Source organism: Vulpes vulpes, chromosome 13, assembly GCF_048418805.1.
Source record: "Vulpes vulpes isolate BD-2025 chromosome 13, VulVul3, whole genome shotgun sequence".
NCBI classification, from domain to species: Eukaryota; Metazoa; Chordata; class Mammalia; order Carnivora; family Canidae; genus Vulpes; species Vulpes vulpes.
This window is the reverse complement of record NC_132792.1, coordinates 32,300,159-32,324,637: the sequence shown is the minus strand read 5'-3', so window position 1 is coordinate 32,324,637 and position 24,479 is coordinate 32,300,159. Positions and strand designations below refer to the sequence as shown.

The 24,479-nt window shown below is 40.5% G+C and overlaps 1 pseudogene; it reads right to left on the bottom strand.

The window, feature by feature from the left end:
- Positions 1–9,981: 9,981 nt before the first annotated feature.
- Positions 9,982–10,646, bottom strand: LOC112917143 (MICOS complex subunit MIC26 pseudogene; annotated as a pseudogene).
- Positions 10,647–24,479: the final 13,833 nt, after the last annotated feature.

Genomic DNA, 24,479 nt, shown 5'->3' with positions numbered 1-24,479 from the left:
ATAAAATCTTTAAAAATAATAATAATTAATAAATAACACAAAAATATATTGTAAGATGCATATAATTGAAGTAAAAATGTAAAGAAATGAACAGGGATGATAAAGATCAGAATCTGGAGAGTGGAAGGAAGATACAGCCAGAGTGGAATACACAAGAAACTTCAACTCTTACTGATGTTCATTTGTTAAGCCATCTGATCATTGTATTGTTTACGCTTTCTTGGATATCTTGGGTATTTCACCATATTTTTCTTAAGGCTGAGAAGAGATCAGCCATCTTCCTTTTAAGCCATATGATCTATTATAAGCCTTACTTACTTGATTTGCAAGATGAAGCAAGTTATCTTTTGCACCTATACTGCCGTCAGCTTTGGTGTCAGTTTGAGTCCTTCTAAAAGCAAATACCTAGATGGGATTAGATGTGCAAGAGATTTATTGGCAGGAAACTGTCTGAAAGGGTAAAGAGGTGGGAGCAGGAGTATACAAGGAGAGCCTTCTGTCTGGACTATAGACTTGGCACCTGTGACAGGAGAGCAGGAAGAAAGGACTGAGGAGAAGGAGCCTCAAGCTGCCCTGCAGTTCTGAGAAAGGTTGAGCCAGGTTGATGGGGTGTCCTGGAACCAAAGTTTCTTGTCAAAAGAGTCCCATATTCAAGAATGGGCTGGCACTAGTACCCCTCGCTGTGCTCAGCCAGTGGTGGGAAGCAGCTGTGGGGAAGCATGACCTTCAGCGAATGCAGTAATGGCAGGTAAGTCCTCTCAGCCATAACTGTCAGCTGTACTTTCTGCAGCCAGTTCTTGAAGGATTCTAACCAGAACATTTCTATAGCTGCACCCCTTATGCCACACAGATCCACTTCTCACGGGTTTGGGGAGCATCGCCTCCATGATTTCCATGCACCTCTTGTAGAAGAGGGACTTTGGTTGGATGGTTAGTAGCCCATCTCTGAAGGGCCACAACTAGCACTCATTTTCTATGTCTTCTGTCGTCCTTTTCAAAGTTTCCTCATCCACATCTATCACCTTAGCAAGTTTTGGTGACTTACCTAATAGTGTGACCCAAACCTTCCTTCCTGAGGGGTCCTAACCTTTGGTGATCATGACCTTCTCAGACAGGGGTTGCTACACATAATCCATTAATAGTTGCAGTGGAACAAGGGAGTATCAGCAGGCACCAAAGGGATTGCCTGTGTTTTGCATGTATTTTTTCCTAGCTCAACGTAACTGCCTCGGGTCAAAGTCAGCGCTCTTGCCAGGAGACTGACCGCTCTTTTAGCTGCTGGTCCCTGGTCATAAGTCCATAGTACCTTGGTGATGGTCATAATATAAGAGTGCAGTAGGACTTTTGCTGTGTTCCCTAGCAAGAGTGTGCCCCTTTGGCAACCAGTTCTCCCAAACCTGCAGAGCCCAGAGTTTTAGTAATGGGGAACAGTGGGTCACTAGAACTGGTGGAGCCATTCCTTTTCTCTCTTGGTCGTCGGACACAAAGGTTTGTGGTTTGATGGATTTAATGCATTCAGAAGGATAGTACCCCATCCTTTTACCATATTGTATCTGAGCTGGTGCCTACATTATGTCATTAGCAAGCCATGCCAGTAATCCGTGAAATTGCATGTTTGCAATCCGTGATTGCACGGATCACATGCAATCCGTGATATTGCATGTTTCTACCTGGTGTATGTGCTATGACCAGTGGGGTCCTTTGGTTGGGCCTAGTCTCTTACCTCCTTTGCTTTGAAGTAGGTTCCCTAGATGAGTGCTGTGTTGAGTGGGATTCATGCCTGTGAATTAGACATTCTGTTAACACACAGATAGTGGTGCTGGCTGAAACTTTGTGACTGAATCTGGGGATACTGGCATAGGTATCTATGAATTGCTGAAAATGAATTGCTGGCCCTTCTAGCATCAGAGGGATCCAGTCTAGTCATGTTGACACCAAATGGTCTTTTGTTCTCAAGGAATGAATAGTGCCATATCAACACAGCATTGGTCTCTATCACTAAGAGTTTGGGCAGTCAGATATACAATAGCTGGATCAGCTTTGAAAAATGGGAGTTTATTTGTTGAGCTCATTCATAGCTTCTATTGTAGCCTTTATCTCTGCCCTTTGTGCCTCTTCAGATTGGCTAATGTCAACTAATAGAGTTAATTGGTGGTTCAGTGCCTCTTCCATGGTGGATTTTTTTGGTGGACATTAACATGTTATACAAAATATTTACTCTTAACTCCCTCATCCATCCACTCTACACCTCCTTGTGAGATCTTCTAGCTCTCTTCCTTTCATACCCTGACCATCGACCACTGCCCAGGAATCCCATCTAAGGCTGCTTCTACATAAAATGATAACCAGCTACATTGGTCATAGATCTACCCATTGGAAGACTTTCCCTCACCACTGTCTTTAAGGCCATCCTTTTCTCTGCTTTTAATGCAGCCATGGTCCATTTGTGCCTTGTGCCCACATACTGAGCCTAGCCAGCCCCTCAGTAAACAGCTTGGGCGTTATCCACCTCCTTCAGCTGGTGCAACCCCGTGGCTGTTGGTCCCTATGGCAGGAATGACACTGATGCAACTGGTGGGTGATGTGGAGGTCTGTGCTTCCTGCTCATACAGCTTACTGTGTCCTCTAGTCCTGCTTGGGCTCTATCTCAGGTATACCATTCTTGTCTTCTGATGGACTGCTGCTGAATTCATACAACATTGTATTTCCGTGGCTCTAACTAAATTCAGCTCAAAATGGTTATTTGATGCTCATTATCAATCATTCTGTGTCTACCAGAGCTGTTACATTCCAGAAGCCACTTTTCAAAAGATACAATCTTCCACTGCAGATAGCATGGCCTTGCTCTGGAGACCCAGTCTTGTAATTCTTCCCCTGGGGCTTACCATAAGATCCACACTGCATCTTTTTCCACCAGTGATGTTTCCTATACTGTAAGGTCTATTGGATCTTGTGGCCCAAGCATCAAGGCTCTTGTACCATAGCCTAGACCTGATAGAAAACTCTTTCCTGACCTGGGCTCCACTCAAGCCTCATAGCCTTCTAAATTATCCACCAGATGAGCCAAAGCAGTAGGTATTCTTAGGTGTAAAATGTGTTGCCTACAGAACTCAAATGCTCCCAGGCACAATGCTTCCTTCAAATGCAGCAATTACACTTTGGAAGAGATCTTGTGGTATGCCCCTGATCACTGGACCCCTAAAAAGTCACTAATGTGGCAGATTGCTGAACCTTGATAGGGTTAATTTCTCACCCTTTGACCACAAATATCTTACCAAGGCTGTTAGCATATCAGCCATCTCTTGCTTGTCCTAACCTGTCAGCAGGAAGTCGTCGATGTAATACATAAATGCTCTGTGGGATGTCCAGTCAGCTTCAATCTCTGGACTAGAGAGAGTACAGGAGACTTAATAGCTCAAGAGCAAAATTAAGTGAATATTGTTCATTCCATGTGAGCAAGAACTTTCTGATCCTCTTTTCTAGCTGGAATAGAAACAAGAGCTGCCCTATCATCTGCCTGAGGCTTACCAACATATCTGCTCTGGCAACAGTACTGTGCCCAGTATAGCAACTGGAATCAACACTTCTACTTTCTCGACTGCTTGCAGTGGCTACCTTACACTCATTCTCCACAGTCCATCTGGTTCGTGAAGAGGTCAGACTGGCAAATTAAATGGAGATATGAGATAGACCGTACCTGTCCTTTCCTCCCTACCCACTGCTATATTGCTATATTGATTTTCATCTACTGTCTTGGTTGGAGGGATGAGGTGGGATTGTTCTTCCTGTCACAGCTCTTATCCTCATATCAAGGACCCAATGTATTAGTTATTCCAACGATATCATTTCCAATTATATACTTGGGAACTGAGGAAACAATTGGGTAGGTCCACAGACTCAGTAGACCTACTATAAGTTAGACTTTAGATCTCTATTTATAAGATTCCTGTAAGTTGTCATTCTAACGGTCATAATAACTCCCCAGGTCTTGGGAATAAAATGTCGACTCAGACCCTGGGCCCAATATCTGGATAGGCCTCTTTCTCCAGTGCACAGGTGCAATAAGTAAATGGCCATAGGTCCTTTTGAGAAACGGTTATATACTTGTGGTTTTGCCAGGTCCCTCTCCCTAAGGACCCAACTACCCCTTCAATCAGTGATTCCAGCTCACGTCTGGTAACTGAGCAAGAGATTGTGCCTTTTTACTATGATTACACTCAGCCTCCTCCATTCTTGTATTTTTCTGGCTTAAGATGTCAGAGTACCATCATTGGATATCCATCTGTTTTCCTCAAGGACACCATGCTTTAATGATTTCCCAAACTCCCTGCAGATTAAGGCTATTTGGTGGCCCCAGCAGCCTTGCTGGTCATTACTACCTCCTGGCTTCTAATGGTTAAGCACCACCACTTAACCTCTCTTACTGGTGCGTGTTAGGGGGCAAGAGCATGATCATGGAATATAACGAGCTCAGCTCTCTGACTGCTTTTCCTACCATCAGCTCTGGGCTGTAAGGGTAAATTATCACTGAACTTTTCAGTGATGTTAGAGCTCCTTTGACCAGCACATTCCTATTGACCTTGGTGAATGCTGTGTTTCCTAGACTTTCCTATGCACAAGATCTGGTGGTCTCTGCTTTACATAATATAGCCATTCATCATACCAACTTCCCTCAGCTCTTTATTTCTTCCTCTACAGGCTGCCAGGGCAATAAAGTGTTTCCATTTTGCTCGACATTGGCCATCACTTTCTCCAGGCTTCTAGGAGCCATCCTACTAGTGAGTGGCCCCCTTTCCCTAGGGTCCTTGACAAGGTGGCAAATCCAATGACAAAAGAAATGATTCTTCCCTTTTCAGTGTTATGCCCCTCCCCACTAGAAATTCAATCTCAGCAGTACTCCCTTGGCACCTGCCAGTATACATCAATTATTGCAGCTCTTTTGGTGTATAATCTATTTATTTTCTTGTCAGGCTCAACATATCCCTAACCAGGAAATGCTGGGATTTAACTCTAGTTATTGGCTCAGCAGTCCAGAGTATGGACAGGGAGTGCTCCATACCTGTTGCCTTGCAGGGAAGAAGCCTGCGTGGTAGTTTCCCATACAGTTCTCTGTATTTCTATGCCAACTCTTACTAGGAAGGGGTGGACCACTTTTCCAAGCTCTAGGGGTTCAGGGAAGTTTGCAGTGCCCACATCATCAAAATATCCTTGGAGTTCCTCACCTCATATGTTTTCCCTACCAGAGCCCTGTCCTTAGCAAAACAGACTACACTGACTGAGCATTTAAATGTCAGGAGCTGTGCAGCTCTCATGATCAGATTCTATGCTCCTCAAACTTTGTGGGCACCTTCACTGCAGGAGGGAAGGGCTGCTTTGTAAACTAGCAGAGTCCGGTCTCTGATTCTCACATTTAGACTTTCATTAATGGTCCTCAGTTTCTTCTTTATTCCTCTGCCAGGCACCAGTACAACTTAATAACCAGCAATTCTGATGTCCTTGGAGATGTTGTGCCTTCATCCCTTTCAAATGCTTGAATCATCACACCTGCAAGGGTAGTTCTTCCCAACAGGACATTTTCCTAGGTCATCACACTGAAATCTTTAGCAGTTTGGCCACTCACAATGGGGCCATTTTTATCAGTCAGGCAGTGAGTGAGCCTGTCTCCAAACTCCATCTTACCTATTATTTTTTTTGCACTACTCTTAGTACCAGGTTCTATTCAGGTTTTCTGAGGAACAGATGCCAAGATAGGGTGAGGCAAAGCAAGAGATTTATTTTCTGTGGAGGTTAAAGGGCAGGGAGCCAAAAAAATAAAAAGACAGCAGAAGTACACAAGGACAGCCCTCTGTATATATTGTAGGTTTGATACCTGTGACAAGGGAGCCTTAGTTCTAAGTAAGCTTTAGCCAAGCCAATGGGGAGTCCTTGAGCCAAAGTTGCCTGTTAGAGAATTCCTTAATCCTTCAGGGATGGGTCAGAGCTAAGACCCCTACTGTGCTCAGTCTTTGGCTGGGAACAGCTGAAGAACGCCTAGCCTTGGCAGGAGCCTAGTGGTGGACCTGGGTCTGCAGCTGTGGTTCTTAGACTGTGTTCCTCATTTCCATGGCTGCCATAGCTACCTGCTTCCATACACGTTGTCATAATGAATTAGTATCTGTCTATATTTCCACATATAGATCATTTAATAAATACACAGTAATGTTATTTATCTTGAATTTAATGTAAGTGGAAGTATAATTCATTTGCAAGTGCTATTTAAATATTGGTCCTAAATGATATTATAATCATGGAATTGGAAGTGACCATGGCAGAGAAAGAAGCCAAGCTCAACATTTAGCTCTTGGCACATAGTGGGTGCTCATTAAATGTTTGTTGACATAAAATAAAACCCAGACTTGCATTCCTGGTGGAATATTTGCTGATGATTTTAGTTATATATTTTCATGACTTCACACTTTTCTCCTAATTCCTTTGTCCTCCATAAGCCTCAGAATGCAGCATGTCTCTACTTAAGGAGAGTGCCTTTTAAAAATATATTTAGTCCTGAAACACTAAAAAGTATATTGTTCACATGCATGAATAAAAACATATAACTCAATTTTTGGTAGTGCTAACATCAAAAAATTTATTTGATAAAATAAAAAGCTGATTAAATTCAAGGCATTGAACTCTGCGGTGTAACTGCTTACATTCACCTTTATGAAAATGTGCAAGCTATTTTTGTCATTCAGACCACACCTCAATCTGAATCAACTAATTGAAATTATTGATTTAAATCATGAAAATATATCCATGCACAAAAATGTAGTCAAATATTTAAAGTTAGGCCAAATGAATATTAAAAATACCTCTCTGATTTTGTTGTTTTGTTGAAGAGTAATCACTAACTGAAACAGGACCCAACCAGGATTCTTAAGGGATGGGGGATAAGAGTGCATATATCAAATCATGCTGTTAAGAAACAAAGCCCTAGGGGCGCCTGGGTGGTTCAGTCAGTTAAATGTCCAACTCTTGGTTTTGACTTGAGTCCTGGAATCAAGCCTGACGTTGGGCTCTGCACTCTGCGTGGAGTCTATCTGGGATTCTCCTTCTTCCTCTGCTCCTCCCCTTGCTTGTGCACTCTCTCTCTGAAATAAATAAATGAATGGAATTTTTTTAAAAAGAAAGAAAAAGCCCCTGTTTCCCCCTTCGCTTGATTTCTTTTTGTTTTTTCTTCAATTTTATAAGACACAAAGGAGGACCACAGATTTTTCTACTTAATGAAGAGGATGGACAGGGGTTTTCAAAGACAGAAAAACATTATTTCAGGGTTCTGGCCTGTCCACAAACCATCTGACCACTTTTGAAAATTTAGATATTTGCCCTCATCATTTTTCTTTTTCTTTTTTAAAGATTTTATTTATTCATTCATTAGACACACACAGAGAGAGACAGAGACAGACAGAGAGAGAGAGAGGCAGAGACACAGGCAGAGGGAGAAGCAGGCTCCCTGCAGGGAGCCCGACGTAGGACTCGATCACAGGTCTCCAGGATCAGGCCCTGGGCTGAAGGCAGCGCTAAACCACTGAGCCACTCAGGGATCCCCACCCTCATCCTTTTTCATTTTTACATGAAAAGAGTGCAGAGGGGAAAAAAAAAAAAGAGTGCAGAGGGGAGTGATGGTCACAGAGCTTACTGTCACTTATGGCAACTGATTGCTCAAAGATACTGATGATGTGAATGTATAGGATAAACCATTTTTTGAGTAGTTATTGACATGTGACATTAGTTTCAGATGTACAACATATGATTCAATATTTGTGTATCCTGTGAAATGATCACAGGCATAATTATAGTTCTTTTTCTTGTAATGAGAAGTTTTAAGATCCAATCTTTTAGCAACTTTAAAATACACAGTACAGTATTATTAACTACAGTCACTATGCTGTACATTGTCCCCAAGGACTTATTACTTTATAACTGGAAGTTTGTACCTTTTGACCACCTTCACCCATTTTGCTCACCTGCCATTCCCCCAACCCTGCCTCTGGCAACCAACAATCTGTTGTCTGTATCTGTGAGTTCATTTTTTATTTGTTTTGTTTTTGTTTTAGTTTCCACATATAAGTGAGATCATATATTTTTTTTTTCTCTGTCTGATTTATTTCACTTAATATAGTTCCCCTGTAGTGTAAGCCCTGACTTTTGGCACTTTTTTTGTAGTACAAGTGCCTGACTTCAGCTTTGATTGCTGAGGCATCTACTTCAAAGATGGCTATCTTGAATAAACACTTGTCAGCCAAAGAACTAAATAAAGAATCAGACCCAAACCCCCCTCCAGTCTCCTTTATTTTAGAGATATTGGTTGGTTTTGATAAGAGACCACATGAGCCACTTGCTTTTTTTCTCTTTCTACACTTTATATTCCCTCTCTTCTGCTTAAATAATTCGCCAATAAAAAGTGAGCCTGAACCCTGGGCCTTCATCCTCAACCCTAATGAAATCAGAACCCTAGGGCCATGCATGCCCTCTATTTCTCTCTACCCACAACCTCCCTGTGTAGCCACAGATATGTCATGTAATTTCTAGGTACTATTAGTAATTAACCTTGTTTCTTTCAAAGTTTCCTGATGGTTATTGCTGAGGGCATCTTGCAATCATAATCATAGTAAGAACCACAAGGGCTGGTTCAGGTGCAACATTGGTTACGGATAGGCTGGGACTGGCACACAGCATGCCCTCAAGGTCCATCCATTTTGATGTAGATTTCCTTCCTTTTTTTTATTGCTGAATAGTATTATACTATGTATATGTATGTGTTTTTGTTCATTCTTTCATCTGATAGTGGTAATAAAGTTGCTTCCGTGTCTTGGATATTGTGAATAATGCTGCAGTGAATGTGGGAGAGCAGATAGCAATTTGAGATCCTGATTTCAGGATATATATATATATATATATATATATATATATATATATCCAGAAATGGAATTGCTGGATCATATGGGAGTTCTATTTTTAATTTTCGGTGGAACCTCCATATGGTTTTCTATAATGGCCGTACCAATTTACATACCCAGCAGAGGGTACAAGGGTTCCCCTTTTCTCTACATCCTTGCCAACACTCGTGTTCTTTCTTTCTTCTTTCTTTCTTTCTTTCTTTCTTTCTTTCTTTCTTTCTTTCTTTCTTTCTTTCTTCCTTCCTTCCTTCCTTCCTTCCTTCCTTCCTTCCTTCCTTCCTTCCTTCCTTCCTCATAGCCATCCTGGGACACCTGAGTGGCTCAGTGGTTGAGCATCTGCCTTTGGCTCAGGTCATGATCCTAGGGTCCTGGGCTCAAGTCCTACATCAAGCTCCCCTCAAGGAGCCTGCTTCTCCCTCTGCCTGTGTCTCTGGTCTCTCATAGAAAATAAATAAAATCTTTAAAAAAAATAATAGCCATCCTAAAAGATGTGAAGTGATATCTCATTGTAGCTTTGATTTGCGTTTCCCTAATGATTGGTGATTTGAGTGCCTTTTCATGTACCTGTTGACCATCATTGTCTTCTTTGGAAAAACGTATATTCAGATTCTTTGCCCATTTTTAAAAAATATTTATTTATTTATTTGAGGGGAGGGGGGCAGAGGGAGAGAGAATCCTGAAGCACACTTTTCACTGAGCTCAGAGCCTGACCCCAGGAAATCCCAGGACCCTGAGATCACTACCTGATCTCAAGAGTTGACCACCTGACAAAGCCACCCAGACGCCCCCGCCCATTTTTTAATTGGATTGGTTTTTGCTATTCAGTTATATGAATTTTTTTTAATTTAGAATTTTAATTATGTACATAAATAGCAACATGAGAACGAGGAGTTCTAATGCTGGACATTATCTCTAGGTGAAAGGATTTCTGATTAGTCCACTTGTAGTATGGCATCACCCAAGATAACAAAGAAGCCTAGTATAGTTTTTCCTGAAGAAAAAAGCCAATTTACTACATTCAGTACTGACTTCTCTGCCATTCTTCTGTAGAAAATGCATGGAGTTTCCAATGTTTACCTATAACTGATTAAAATGGGCAGAGCATGGAGCGTTCTACTTATTTCCAGGTGAATTCTTCACATTTCCTGGCTTTTGAAAGTTCTCCTGCCACAAATCTTCTACGACTATGTATCCTCATAAACCCCAGTCATATAATTTCTCCCCACTGACCTGGACAAATACAATGGCTTGTTGTGGATAATAAAGAGAGGCAGCTAATCCCATGAACCCAGGTGGATACACCAGCTTCTTTATTTTTGAATCTCTACCCAAAAAGAGTCCAAAAATGCCAGCAAAACCAATAACACCAAGTCTTGGAAAAAATCCAGGAGGTGCATTTTGGAGATATTCATAGCTGTCTAACCCCCATTGGACCAAGCTCTGCATCTTAGGCTTCATTTGTGAGTACATTTCCTGACATCAACTTGTATATGGCTTGCAATAATGTCGGAGATGTGAAATGCTTTCTTCAAGTTGGGTCCTTGGCTCCTCCACATATTTAGATTGACCCTCGGGAACTGAGTAGGGTGAAAGCTCATTAACCTTCACAGGAGTTTTGTGAGGTGAGTCCCTTTTAGGTGATGCATATACTTTGAAGGTGAGCTGACTCAGGCTGGCTGGCCCCCCAGACCTCAGAATTACCTTGAACATATTGCTGGCAGAGGTGGCTCCAGTGGGCTATAGGAGGTTTTTAATATACTTTAGATATTAATCTAGTATCATATATATGATTTGCAAATATTTCATCTCATTCAGTAGGTTGCCTTTTCGTTTTGTTGATGGTTTCCTTAGCATTGCAGTAGCTTGATGTAGTCCTACTTACTTATTTTTGCTTTTGATGTCAGATACAAAAGGTCATCACCAAGACCAATGGCAATGAGCTTACTACCTGTTTTCTTGTATGAGTTTTATGGTTTCTGCTCTTACATTCAAGTCTTTATGTATTTTGAGTTAATTATTGTGTTTGATTTAAGATAGTGGTTTATTTTCATTCTTTTGCATGTGGCTGTCCAGCTTTCTCAACACCATTTATTGAAGAGACAGTGCTTTCTTCACTGTATATTCTTGGTTTCTTTGTCATCAGTACTTGACTGTATACATGTGGGTTTGTTTCTGAGTTCTCTGTTCTGTTTCACTGATCTATGCATCTGTTTTTATGTCAATATTGCACTATAATTACTATAATAGTTTGAAATCAGGAAGTATGATGCCTCTAGTTTCATCCTTCTTTCTCAAGATTACTTTTGCGATTGTGGTTTTTTTGTTGTCCCATACAAATTTGAGAATTATTCTAGCTCTGTGAAAAATGTCATTGGAAGTTTAATGGAGATTGCATTGAATTTATAGATTGCTCTGAGAAGTATGGACATTTTAGCAATATTGGTTCTTCCAATCCATGAGCACAGCATATATTCCCATTCATTTGTGTCATCTTTAAATTCTTTCATCAAGGTCTTAGAGTTTTCAGTGTACAGGTCTTCCACCTCCATGGTTAAGTTTATTCCTAGATATTTTATTCTTTTTGATGTAATTGTAAATGAGATTATTTACTTAATTTCTATTTCTAATAGTTTATTATTAGTGTATAGAAACCTAGTAGATTTTTATATTGATTTTGTATCTTGCAGCTTTACTGAATTTGTTTATTCTAATAGTTTTTTTTTTTTTTTGGTGGAGTTTTTATAATACCATGTCACATAGGCTTTTTAAAAAAGGAATATAAAAAAAAAAGGAATATAAAATTGACGTTTAAAAAGCCCCCAAACACTTGGCACATATTGCAAATATTCAGAAAGGGGAATGACTTTTTTTTAAAAAAGGGCAGCCACGGTGAGGGGGGCGGGGGGCGGGGGCTCTCAGCGGTTTAGCGCCGCCTTCAGCCCAGGACGTGATCCTGGTATGATCCTGGAGACCAGGAATCCAGTCCCACATCCCGCATCCCACTTCGGGCGTCGGGATCCTTGCATGGAGCCTGCTTCACCCTCTGCTTGTGTCTCTGACTCTCTCTGTGTTGTCTCTCATTAATAAATAAATGAAATCTTTAAAAATAAAATGAGTCTTAATCTTCTGTCATTGAAGTTTAGGAGTTTAGTAAAAAGCTTACTTTTTTTCTTAAAAATGTTTATAAGAGTCTGGATTTCTAGCTACCAGTTACCTTGGAGCAGGACTTTTTACTTTTAGCCCTCTGGTTCTCAACTGGGGCCAGTTTTGAACCTTCGGAGACATTTGACAATGTCTGAGACTTTTTTTTATTGTTACACCTGGTGGGGAAAGGGTTGTTGTTAGCCTCTAGTAGGTAGAAGCCAGGGAGGGATGCATTAGACAACACCCCCACAACAAAGAATTATCTGGTACAAAATATCAATAGTGCCATTGTTGAGAAACCTTACGCTGGTCAAATTTAGCCAAGCAACTACAGAAATAACAACAGGGATCCTTCCTTTTTTTTTTTTTTTTTTAAAGATTTTATTTATTTATTCATGAGAGACAGAGAGAGGCAGAGACACAGGCAGAGGGAGAAGCAGGCTCCATGCAGGGAGCCTGACGCGGGACTCCATCCCTGGACTCCAGGATCACACACCCGGCCAAAGGCAGGCACCAAACCGCTGAGCCACCCAGGGATCCCCGGGATCCTTCCTTTTTAAAATCAAGATTCAAAACTGCAAATTTTAAGCAGTTTACAATTCATTAAGAAAAACAAACAAACAAAAACACCAGATAGGAAAGCTGTTTCATTATCTAGCAATATCTCACACTTACAGGCAATAAGAAAGGGCCTAGCCGGAAAGCACATACTTCCCTTACAGAGTCCCCTGAGTAATCAATTCTGGTCACCCGAGGCCAGCATTCACTGATTTACAAAGTTGAGTAGAATGGAAGTTTACTTTTTTTTTTTTCTTTCTCCTTCATCATTTGACTCTGATCTTCCTCTTGCTGTTTTTCCTGCTCATGTTTTGGCTGATCTGAAGCCTGATTTGCACCTTAGCCTAATGAATGTCAATGTATATACCACTTAAAAAAATGAAACAGCCATAGTATGGTGTTTGCCTGGCATCTTGTCAGGGCATTGGGTACTACTGACTTGAAAGGAAGTACACCTGCTGAGTCACTGGTATTATCTCCTGCTACACCCTGTAGTTTCCATAGTGATGTCTCAGTGAATTGCACTCAACAGAACCTGACTGGTGAAAGACATGAGCAATTCCCTGTAATTCGAGCTTCTTTTAATCTAGAAATGGGAATGTGATTTTAAGCATTTTTGAACTTAACTTTATCAGTCAAAATCTTTTGGAATAAAATGCAGAGATGTTTTAAGAAGTAAGTTTGTTAGGGCAAAACCCTGACAGGAAAGGAAGGAAATAAGGATAGAGGTGATGTGAAAGAGAAATGCTAGTGAATGCGTAAGATTGATAGTAACCTTCAGGAAAGAAAAGTCACATCAAATGCCCTGTTATTAAGTCTTGCCACTTGGTCACTGCTATAGGCCTTATCTTTGATGGAACCAGAGAAAGCAGACTGTTATTCAACCAATTTTTTAATGATCCCTACTCATCATAGTATTGTAAGCAAAAGAAAGGGGGTTTCCTGGTTGGCTACATGAGTAGAGCATGAGGCTCTTGATTGCAGGGTTGTAAGTTTGAGCCCCATGCTGGGTGCAGAGATTACTTAAAATATTTTTTAAAAAAAGGGAAGGGAATACACCTGAAAATAATGTAACAGTATGTTAAGTAAACTGGAACTAAAATAAAAATTAAAAATCTAAAAAAAAAAAAAAGAAAAAAGGAAGGGAAAGAGCAATTGATGTCCCCCTACTTGCTACCCATTTAGTGATATGGACATGATGGGGTAACAGGGCTAGCTGAGGACAGGGCATGAGCTTGGGGCAGCACATTGACAAATCCTTTTTTTTTTTTTTAAGATTTTATTTATTTATTCATGAGAAACACAGAGAGAAGCAGAGACACAGGCAGAGGGAGAAGCAGGCTCCATGCAGGGAGCCTGATGTGGGACTTGATCCCAGGTCTCCAGGATGAGGCTCTGGGCTAAAGGTGGCGCTAAAGCACTGAGCCACCCGGGCTGCCCTTATTTATTTATTCTTAAAGATTTTACTTATTTATTCATGAAAGACACACACACACACACACACACACACACACGCACGCACACACACAGAGGCAGACACAGGCAGAGGGAGAAGCAAGCTCCATGCAGGGAGCCCGATGTGGGACTCGATCTGGGGACTCCAGGATCACACCCTGGGCCAAAGGCAGGTGCCAAACAGCTGAGCCACCCAGGGATCCCCTTGACAAGTTCCTGAAACAGGCAAAGGGACATTCCTCTATGGACACAACTGCCTCAATGTTCATACTTTGCTAAGGGCAAAAGGTAATCATAGCCCGACCCCCAGGAGCCTGTAAGTCTACTTTGACATATAAAAATTCCTTTAGAAATTTCCCTTTATTTCTAAACCCCCAAGATACGTGTTGGTAACCATCCCCCAAGCACATGGCCTACCGATACACATCTGAAGTGTCTCATGACTCAAGTTTTATTAGATGGTAATAAGTGACGTTTTCCCAACCATAGCTAGCCCCCTCAAGGTCCTGGAAACCTTGCTTCCAAAATTCCTTAGAGCGTACGCTATCCCCAGACCCTTCCCAACTCCAAGGTATATAATCCGCCACCCCTCACTGGCCCAGGGCAGCAGCTCTTCTGCCCAGGGATCCTGTCCCCAGGCTTTAATAAAACCACCATTTTGCACCAAAGATGTCTTAAGAATTCTTTCTTGGTCATTGGCTCCAGACCTCACCTATATTCCAAAACTTCATCAGACATAGAACCATCTTTCCCTTCCTTCCTTCCTTCCTTCCTTCCTTCCTTCCTTCCTTCCTTCCTTCCTTCCTTCCTTCCTTCTTTCATTCCTTCTTCCTCCATCTCCTCCACCTTCATCTTCTACATTTTTACAATTGCAGAATAGATTAGGGAGATTTTTTAAGAATTGATGTGTCATCTCAATACTAGAGAGGCTTAAGGACTTGTGATGGGAAAAAAGAGATACTCAAGAGATCAGGCATCTTAAGTCTTTTTGAACATCCATGGTGAGCTTGGATGTTTAAGCAGTGAATCCGAAATTGGTTGCAACCCAATGAACACTGGTGATTTATTGGGGCCCCATAATAGAAGGTACTAAATAAGCATTTGTTATTTGGTGGAGGAGTTTTTAAAACATACGGATCAGTGTTTTCCAGTTTTTTAGTATTATGACACATAATAGAGCTAATGGTGCATACATTTTTAAGTAAACATAAGATTGCTTTGAACCCTTCTTTCAAAGTTATTAAGTAGCTAGGATTAAGTCAGGGCTAAGAACTCTTTCACTGAATGAATGATTTATTGAATGAGCACTCTTTCAATTAGTTAACATTTGAATCCCAACTATGAGTCTGTGTCTTAAGTCAGCTTTATGCCTGGGTCTCTTCATAGGTAGTGAATCGGCAGTGAAGGTAATATCTAAAAATGAACTCATTATTTTGCTCCAACTGCCAGATTTCATCTCCTTCTGCATTACCTATTTCTGAATGACATGTCACCTGCAAAGATACCCAGACAGAAACCTGGGTATAAGGAAGCAAATTTTATTAATAATAGTGTTAATAACAATAGCTGCTAATGTTTATTGAACAGTCATAATACTGCAAATGCTTTACATGCACTTAATTTAAACTAATTTACTCTTAATTCTCTTTAGAACCTCAAAAGGTTCTATTACAATGGAACCTTTATAAGCCCTATTATAATCCATATTTAGTCTCTGTGCTCCACACTCAATCTATAAAAGATTCTGAAAGGAGCTCAGTCTCAAAGGAGATAGACAAGTAATTGAAAACAAGTCATTGCAGTCCACTGTAATGCCTCAGCAGGTTCCTGTAGCAGCGCCCCTGAGAAAAACCCTAGCTTCCTGCTGGGAAAGGAAGAAGCCCTCCAGAGGTGAATGATGTTTATCAAATGCCACCTAGTTCTATATTGTATGGCCCAGTAGAAATATAGCAGGGCTGTTTTCAAAATAAGTCTGTGATATCTCATTCAAGTACATCACTATTAATGAAAGAATCTGTTGCAGCAGTGCTATGTTATCAGGAATTGATTACCCTATGTCTAATGATATATAAGGTTTGGGCTCATATTCTCCAGAGAGGTAAGAGAGTTATGGGAAAGAAGTCTTACTGGGTACTAGAGATGAATGGATCAGAAAATACAAAAACATATTTAAGGCTCTAGGACAAGGGGCAGAAGGAGTGACAAAGATGAAGGTTGGTATGAGAATTGGAGGCACCCGGGCAGAACAGTGTGTGCTACAGATCCTGGTAGACAGGCCCATCATGAGATCAGCCAACAGCGACAGAAAATAAGCTTCCAACAAGTACACACACATGTGCCTACGTCTGCACCAACATAATGAAAAGGGAAGATATCTCTTCTGATCTTTACCCCCATAATTCACCCAATCAAATGAGGACATTAGATATACCTTTAGGGCCCCTTTATTTATTTTTTAAAAAGATTTTATTTATTTATTTGTGAGAGACATGGAGAGAGCGAGAAAGGGAGGGGCAGAGACACAGGCAGAGGGAGAAGCAGGCTCCATGCAGGGAGCCCAATGTGGGACTCGATCCTGGGTCTCCAGGATCATGCCCTGGGCTGAAGGCAGTGCTAAACCACCGACCCACCCAGGCTGTTAAGGCCCCTTTAAAAATAGGCCTGAATGATTTTGTGACTCCCTCTCTCCTGCCCCCACTAAATAAAATATCTCTTTACTGCAACTAAACACAAAGATTAATATATAATGATTGGTTGAGTTAATACATTGATTTAAACACACTATAGCTTTGTTGTAGATTGGGGATCATTTTGTTGCGAGGAACAATACTTTCCTCAAGGCAATTCAAGAAATACATGGGGAGGAATCTCATGGGAACCCAGGGACAAGAACCCCAATACCACCACTGAGCCAGACATTCAGGGCCCTGGAGCTGGGCATTAGAGAGCCACAAGGAAATGAGACTCCTTCTGCACCTGCTCTGTGTGTTCTCTACCAACTGACCTCTCTCCCTTGTTCATAATTCCTATTCTTCCATAACTTTGGCTCTTCCTGTACCCAAACAGCTGCCCCAGCCTGACTAGATATGACATTTCAGTTCCAGTGCCCCATCATTGGGCTAATTACCTCTAGGTCTTTCAGTTTCAGTTTTCCAAAGAGGAAAAACCTTTGGTTGGGAATCAGCTACTTGAGGGCAGGATCCTTTGTGTCAGAGTTACTTGGAGACCCTGGTTAATAGGTCTGCCCTTGACCTCTTGCATAGCATGAGCTAGAAGTGGGAGTTTCAAAATGAGTCAGTACTAAGCCACTAAAATGTTTAGTACATTTCAGTTAATGATCAAAAGGAATAGGAACATCCTATCAGTATTTTGATATGGGCAGGGAATTGAAACAGGGACTCGGGAGTCCAAAGTGGGGGATAGGTCACTCCGAGTTGATAAAAGGGAGGAGGCTGATTTCAGCCTTAACTCACTTTGACTTTCTCTGTTTTCCTAGCTGCTCAACACTATGTCTCCTGATGGTCACTTCCAAATATGTGAGAGCAGGCTTAGTCTTGCCTCTGCTGCTCCTGAGGTGGGAAGTATAGGGGGGCTTGGAATTCTGTTACTGTCCCTATACCCTCAGTGTGTCCTTGGATCTGGGTGTAGACCCCAATTGCCATCCTTTCTCCATATGGCTCCACCCTGAATCCCTGGGGTGAGTAGTGCCATGGAACCCTAACTAGCTTCTACGGAAGTGGCTTCCCCATTGCTGGGTCCTCTTACCCTGTGCACTGCCTACTGGCATATTGGAGGGTGGTAAGTTCTTCCGTTCCTAAGCTTCAGCACTCAGAAACCCTCCCTCCATGCCCTGGCCAACCACTGATAAGCCCCAGAATTTGGCCAAGCTCACAAAACAGGCATGACCAGCACCTGCAGCCCCCATTGTGCCAAGCCTGAGATGCTCTCTTGCTGCTGAGGTCCCAGCATGCCTTGTACCTGAGAAGAACACAAACTTTGCAGACTTCATAATTACCTCAAAGGGAATTTTATCTTCACCTTAGCAGGGATAAAACAGAGGCTATGTACAGAGGTGTTGCTGTCCTGTTAACACGTTCAGGAAGCCTTGCTTTGCATGCTTTTTGAAGCTTCTTATTGGCTTTAACACCTTAACTTCCTCTTGAAGAAACTTATTTCCCCAAAGATTCCTTAATCAAAACATCACAATGTTAGATTTGTGAGAAAGTTCACTTAAGCAATTAGAATTGGTAGGGAATATAAGCACAAATATTGAATGTGGTATGATAGTAATACATGCTCCTCAAAGCTATTGTTCTCAATATTTGTAATTTTAGTTTAAAAATTCATTTGAACTTAACATGTGTTATAACAATACATAGAATTCCAAATATAAAGATTTCAAGCTCAAATATAACAAGTAACTAGAACAAATATATTTGGGTCTAGTTTCAATTCTATAAGGAAATAGGTCAGAAAATTAATTTATAAAAAGCAATCTTGTTAATTAGATTCTTTCCAGGTGAAATGTGAAGCTTTGAATAGCATTATCCATTCCGATTTATAATTAATGAACTCAATTTCTGTTGTAACGAAATTTCCTATTCATCCATCAGGGATTTTCAAATCACTATCATTCATTTTATGAGGAAAAAATGTGAACTATTTCCTAGAGGAAATATTATTTTAAAATAATTTTACAGGGACACCTGGGTGTCTCAGTGGTTGAGCATCTGCCTTCAGATCAGGGCCTGATCCTGGGTCTGGGGATCTAGTCCCACATCAGGCTCCCTGTGAGGAGCCTGCTTCTCCCTCTATCTATGTCTCTATCTCTCTCTCTGTGTCTCTCGTGAATAAATAAAAATGAAATCTTAAAAAAAAATAATAATTTTACCAATCATGTTTTGCTTAAATTGGAGTAAATCAAATAGAAGAAATTAATTACTCCAAATCTGTTTGTATTACATAATAACCAATTGTGATTCTTGGAAGTGACAGAGCCAGACACTCCCTCTCCCTAGTCCCTCATGCACAAAGCCAATTAGATGCTTCTTCCCAGTGTTTTGAATCTGGGGTAAGTGACACTACCATGTGGGGATAGTTCTGAACTGACAAATGGAGGGGCGCCTAGTAGCAGTGGAGGGCAGTGGTGGCGGTTGTGTCCACTGAGACACCCCAAACAGACCATTCCTTCCGTGGGACTTTGGCCTGCTTCCAGTTCCATAACCTTCCCCAACTCCTATCAAATTTCCAGCCTTGGACTCCAGCCGTCATATCCAATCTGGGATCTCTCCTATACCTTTCCAACAAATTCCTTTTCTGCTGAAGTTAGCAATAGTCAGCTTCTATTTTCAAGAACAAGTGTATAGCTCTTGGCCAACTAATTCATTAGGAAATTACCTTTTGGTAGTTGTATTAGAAAAGAGTCTGATTTATTAGCTTTTCTTAAATAAAATTTGCCTTTCTGAGAATTATTTTCCTTTAAAAAAAACAGTTGAGTGGAAACCCTACAAAGAATAGTAAATCCTATAAAATCTATTAATCTGAGTATCTTGCATATGAACTGCTGCCTCTTCTGGTTTTGATGGGGACATTTTTCCTCCTGTTGGAACCACACATTTTCCTCTCTCTCTTCCTTATAATCCTGTCTTGCTCTTCTCAAGATTATTTTTTTCCCCGATCTCTCAATCCCTGTCCTACTCCACATTCCTGCCACTGATTTACTGCTTATATCCAGTTTTTCACGAAAGAGAGTCTCCATAAAGAGAAGGAACACAAAGGAAGGGAAAACTATGGTCAGCATCTGGGAAGGGGAGAAGAGGCAAGAAGGAAAGCTTATTACATTTTTACTGTAAACTTCACTCTTCTACATTCCCTGCAGTTTCTACTTTCCATTCTTGTGATAGAAAAATGAGAAAGGGGTCAAGGTAGAAGAGGAAAGAAAACCTTGTCACTACTTCCGATCTTCAGCCTTTTACTTCCAACTGGACTGCAGGGGACTTTGTGTTGTTTATTGTTGACTTCTCAGCGCATAAACAGGTCTATGAAATCATAGATACTCGATTGAATTTGTTGAATAAATGTGGTGAATCTCTTCAATATGATTTATATAGAATCTTAGTCTAATTATATTAAGGCTTAAAATAAATACTTATGAGCTAGTTTGGGAACTTAGCCATAATTTGTAACTTGTTGTATTAGAAATTATATAGCAAGAGTCATAGAATGGTCAGGGTGCCTGGGTGGTTCAATTAGTTAAGTGCCTGCCTTCAACTCAGGTCATGATCCTGGGGTCCCAGGATTGAGCCCTGTGTTGGGCTCCTTGCTCATTGGGGAGCCTGCTTTTCCCTCTCCTTCTGCCCCTCCTCCTGCTCGTGCTCTCTTTCTCTCTCAAAAAAATTTTAAAAAATCTTTTAAAAAAGTCATATAATGCTCTTATAAATACGCTTTTTTAAAATCAATTTCAGGTAGGTTAGGGATTCTCCTTCCAGTGGAAGAGATCTAATGTCAGCAATGATGACTTAATAAGTGCAAGAGTCTTCTGCCCAAAGTCAATTTGAGTTAATAAAGAAAATATCAGTGGGATGTTAATATATGAATTGACTAGTAACTGCTCTCCATTTTAAAATGTTTGCTCAAATTCTGTCTTCAGCAATAAATCTGTACCAGATAGCTAAAGGAAATTCATAAAAAAATAAAAATAAAAACAAATTGTTTTTGAAAATGCCAAAGAAGCTTCAGGAGCCTCCCCAGCTGGAAGACTGCCTATACCCACTAACGCTTCTCCTACTCCTCTCACCCTAGGCATCAATACCTGTTTTCTCTTTCAGCTGCCATACCACCATCCTATATCCCACCCCTTGGCTCCTTCCACCTGCCCTTCAACATGCTAGCATTACTCCATTAATTCATTTGATAATTATTCAGGCACTAGACTTCTACCTCTGGATGTCCTTGACTCTGTTCTTTCTTTCCATCAATCATCAAGTCCTACATATTTCCATTTATCTTTGAATCTTCCATCTCTTCTTCATCCCCGCTGCCAACACCCTAATCTAGCCCACCATCAAACCTCGCTTAGACCATGGCAATGGCCTCTTTTCTTTCCCAAGTTTTTATTTAAATTCCAGTTAGTTAACATATTGTGTAATATTAGTTTCAGGAGTTGAATTCAATGATTTGTCACTTACAAGACCCAGTGCTCATCACAACTAGTGCCCTCCTCAATACCCATCACCCATTCAACCCACCTCCCCATCCACATCCCCTCCAGCAACACTCAGTCTGTTCTCTATAGTTAAGAGTCTGTTTTATGGTTTGCCTTTCCCTTTTCTCCCTCTATGTTCATTTGTTTCATTTCTTCAGTGCCATATTTCTTAAATGACACATAAATTCCAAATACCATTTAAAAGTGAAATCATGTGGTATTTGTTTTTCTCTATTTCCATTAGCATAATACACTCTACCTCCATCCATGCTGTTGCAAAAGGCAAGATTTCATTCTTTGTTATCACTGGATAGTATTTCACTATATATATATATATATATATATATATATATATATATATATACCACTTCTTTATCCATTCATCAGTTATTGGACATTTGAGATCTTTTCATAATTTGGCTATTGTTGATAATGCTGCTGTAAACATAGGGGTACATGTATCCTTTCCAATCAGTATTTTTGTATCCTTTGGGTAAATACCTAGTAATACAATCGCTGCACCATAGGGTACTCCTATTTTTAACTTTTTGAGGAACCTCTTACTGTCTTCCAGATTGGCTGTACCAGATTGTATTCCCACTAATAGTATAAGAAGGTTTCCCATTCTCAACATCCTCACCAACAACTGTTGTTTCCTATGTCGTTAATTTTAGCCATTCTGACAGGTGTAAGTGATATGTCATTGTAGTTTTGATTTGTATTTCCCTAATGATGAATTGTTAAGCATCTTTTCATGTGTCTATTAGCCATCTGGATGTCTTCTTCGGAAAAATGTCTATTCATGTCTCCTGCCCATTTCTTTTTTTTTTTTTTTAAGATTTTATTTATTTATTCATGAGAGACACAGAAAGAGACAGAGAGGCAGAGGGAGAAGCAGGCTCCATGCAGGGAGCCGGACGTGGGACTCAATCCCAGGTCTCCAGGATCACACCCTGGGCTGCAGGCGGTGCTAAACCACTGAGCCACCGGAGCTGCCCTCCTGCCCATTTCTTAACTAGATTATTTGTTTTTTGGGTGTTGAGTTTGGAAGTTCTTTATGGATTTTGGATACTAATCCTTTACCAGATATGCCATTTGCAAATATCTTCTCCCATTCTGAAGGTTGCCTTTTAGTTTTGTTGATTATTTCCTTCGCTATGCAGAAGCTTTTTATCTTGATGAAGTCTCAATTGTCCATTTTTGCCTCTGTTTTCCTTCTCTCAGGAGACATATCTAGTAGGAAGTTGCTACGACTGATGTCAAAGAGGTTGCTGCCTATCTATGTTCTCCTCTAGGATGTGAATTGTTTTCTGTCTCATGTTTAGGCCTTTCATTCATTTTGAATTTATTTTGATGTATGGTGTAAGAAAGTGGTCCAGTTTCATTCTTTTTACATGTTGCTGTCCAGTTTTCCTAACACCATTTGTTGAAGAGACTGTCTTTTTTCCATTGATCTCTGTGTCTGTTTTTGTACTAGTACCATACTGTCTTGAATACAGATTTGCAATATAACTTCAAGTCAAGGGTTGTGTTGCCTCCAGCTTTACTTTCCTTTTTCAAGGTTACTTTGGCTATGTGGAGTCTTTTGTGGTTCCATACAAATTTTTGGATTGGTTGTTCTAGCTCTGTGAAAAATGCTGGTGACATTTTGATAGGGATTGCATTAAATATGTAGATTGCTTTGGGTAGTATAGACATTTTACCAAAATTTATTCTTCCATGAGCATGGAATGTCTTCCCATTTTTTTGTATCATCTTCAATTTCTTTCATCAGTGTTTTATAGTTTTCAGAGTACAGATCCTTTACCTCTTTTGGTTAGGTTTATTCCTAATACATATCAAGTTCTTGATGCAATTGTAAATGAGATGGATTCCTTGGTTTCTCTTTCTGCTGCCTCATTATTAGTGTGTAGAAATGCAAGCCATTTCTGTATGTTGATCCTGCAGCTTACTGAACTTGTGTATCACTGTTAGTTTTTTGGTGGAGTCATTTGGATTTTCTATATAGAGTATAATGTCATCTGTGAATAGTGAAAGTTTGACTTCTTCCTTGCAGATATGAATGCCTTTTATTTCTTTGTGTGCCTGATTGCTGAGGCTAGGACTTCCAGTACTGTGTTAAATAACAGCAGTGATAATGGATATCCCTGTCTTGTTCCTGACCATAGAAGAAAAGCTCTCGATTTTTCCCCATTCAGGATTATATTAGCTGTGGGTCTTTTGTTATATGGGCTTTATGATGTTGACATATGTTCCTATCCCTACTTTGTTGAGGGTTTTTATGAAGAATGGATGCTGTACTTTGTGAGATGCTTTTTCTACATCTGTTGAGAGGATCATATAGTTTTTATTCTTTCTTTTCTTTTTTTTAAATTTTTTTTAAATTTTTTTATTTATTTATGATAGTCACACACACAGAGAGAGAGAGAGAGAGAGACAGAGACAGAGACAGAGACACAGGCAGAAGGAGAAGCAGGCTCCATGCACCGGGAGCCCGATGTGGGATTTGATCCCGGGTCTCCAGGATCGCGCCCTGGGCCAAAGGCAGGCACCAAACCACTGCGCCACCCAGGGATCCCTCTTTCTTTTCTTAATATGGTGTATCATATTAACTGATTTGTGAATATTGAACTACCTTATAAACCAGGAATAAATCCCATTTGATCATGGTGAATGATTCTTTTAATGTACTATTGGACTCAATTTGCTACTATTTTGTTGAGAATTTGCATCCATGTTCATCAGGTATATTGGTCTATATTTTTCCTTGTAAGTGGGGTCTTTGGTTTCGGAATCAAGGTAATGCTGGCTTTGTAGAATGAGTTTGGAAGTTTTTCTTCCATTTCTATTTTTTTGGGAACAGTTTGAGAAGAATACATATCAAGTCTTCTTTAAAAAAAATATTTTATATATTTATTTGAGAGAGAGAGACAGACAGTGTGTGTGTGAGAGAGAGCACACACATGGGGCGGGGGAGGGCAGAAGGAGAGGAAGAAGCAGACTCCCTGCTGAGCAGAGAGCCAGACACAGGGCTCCATCCCAGGACCCTTGGATCATGACCTGCGTCAAAGGTAGATACTTAACCAACTGAACCACCCAGGTACTCCTCTTCTTTAAATGTTTGGTAGAATTCCCCTGGGAAACCATCTGGCCCTGGACTTTTGTTTGTTGGGAGATCTTTG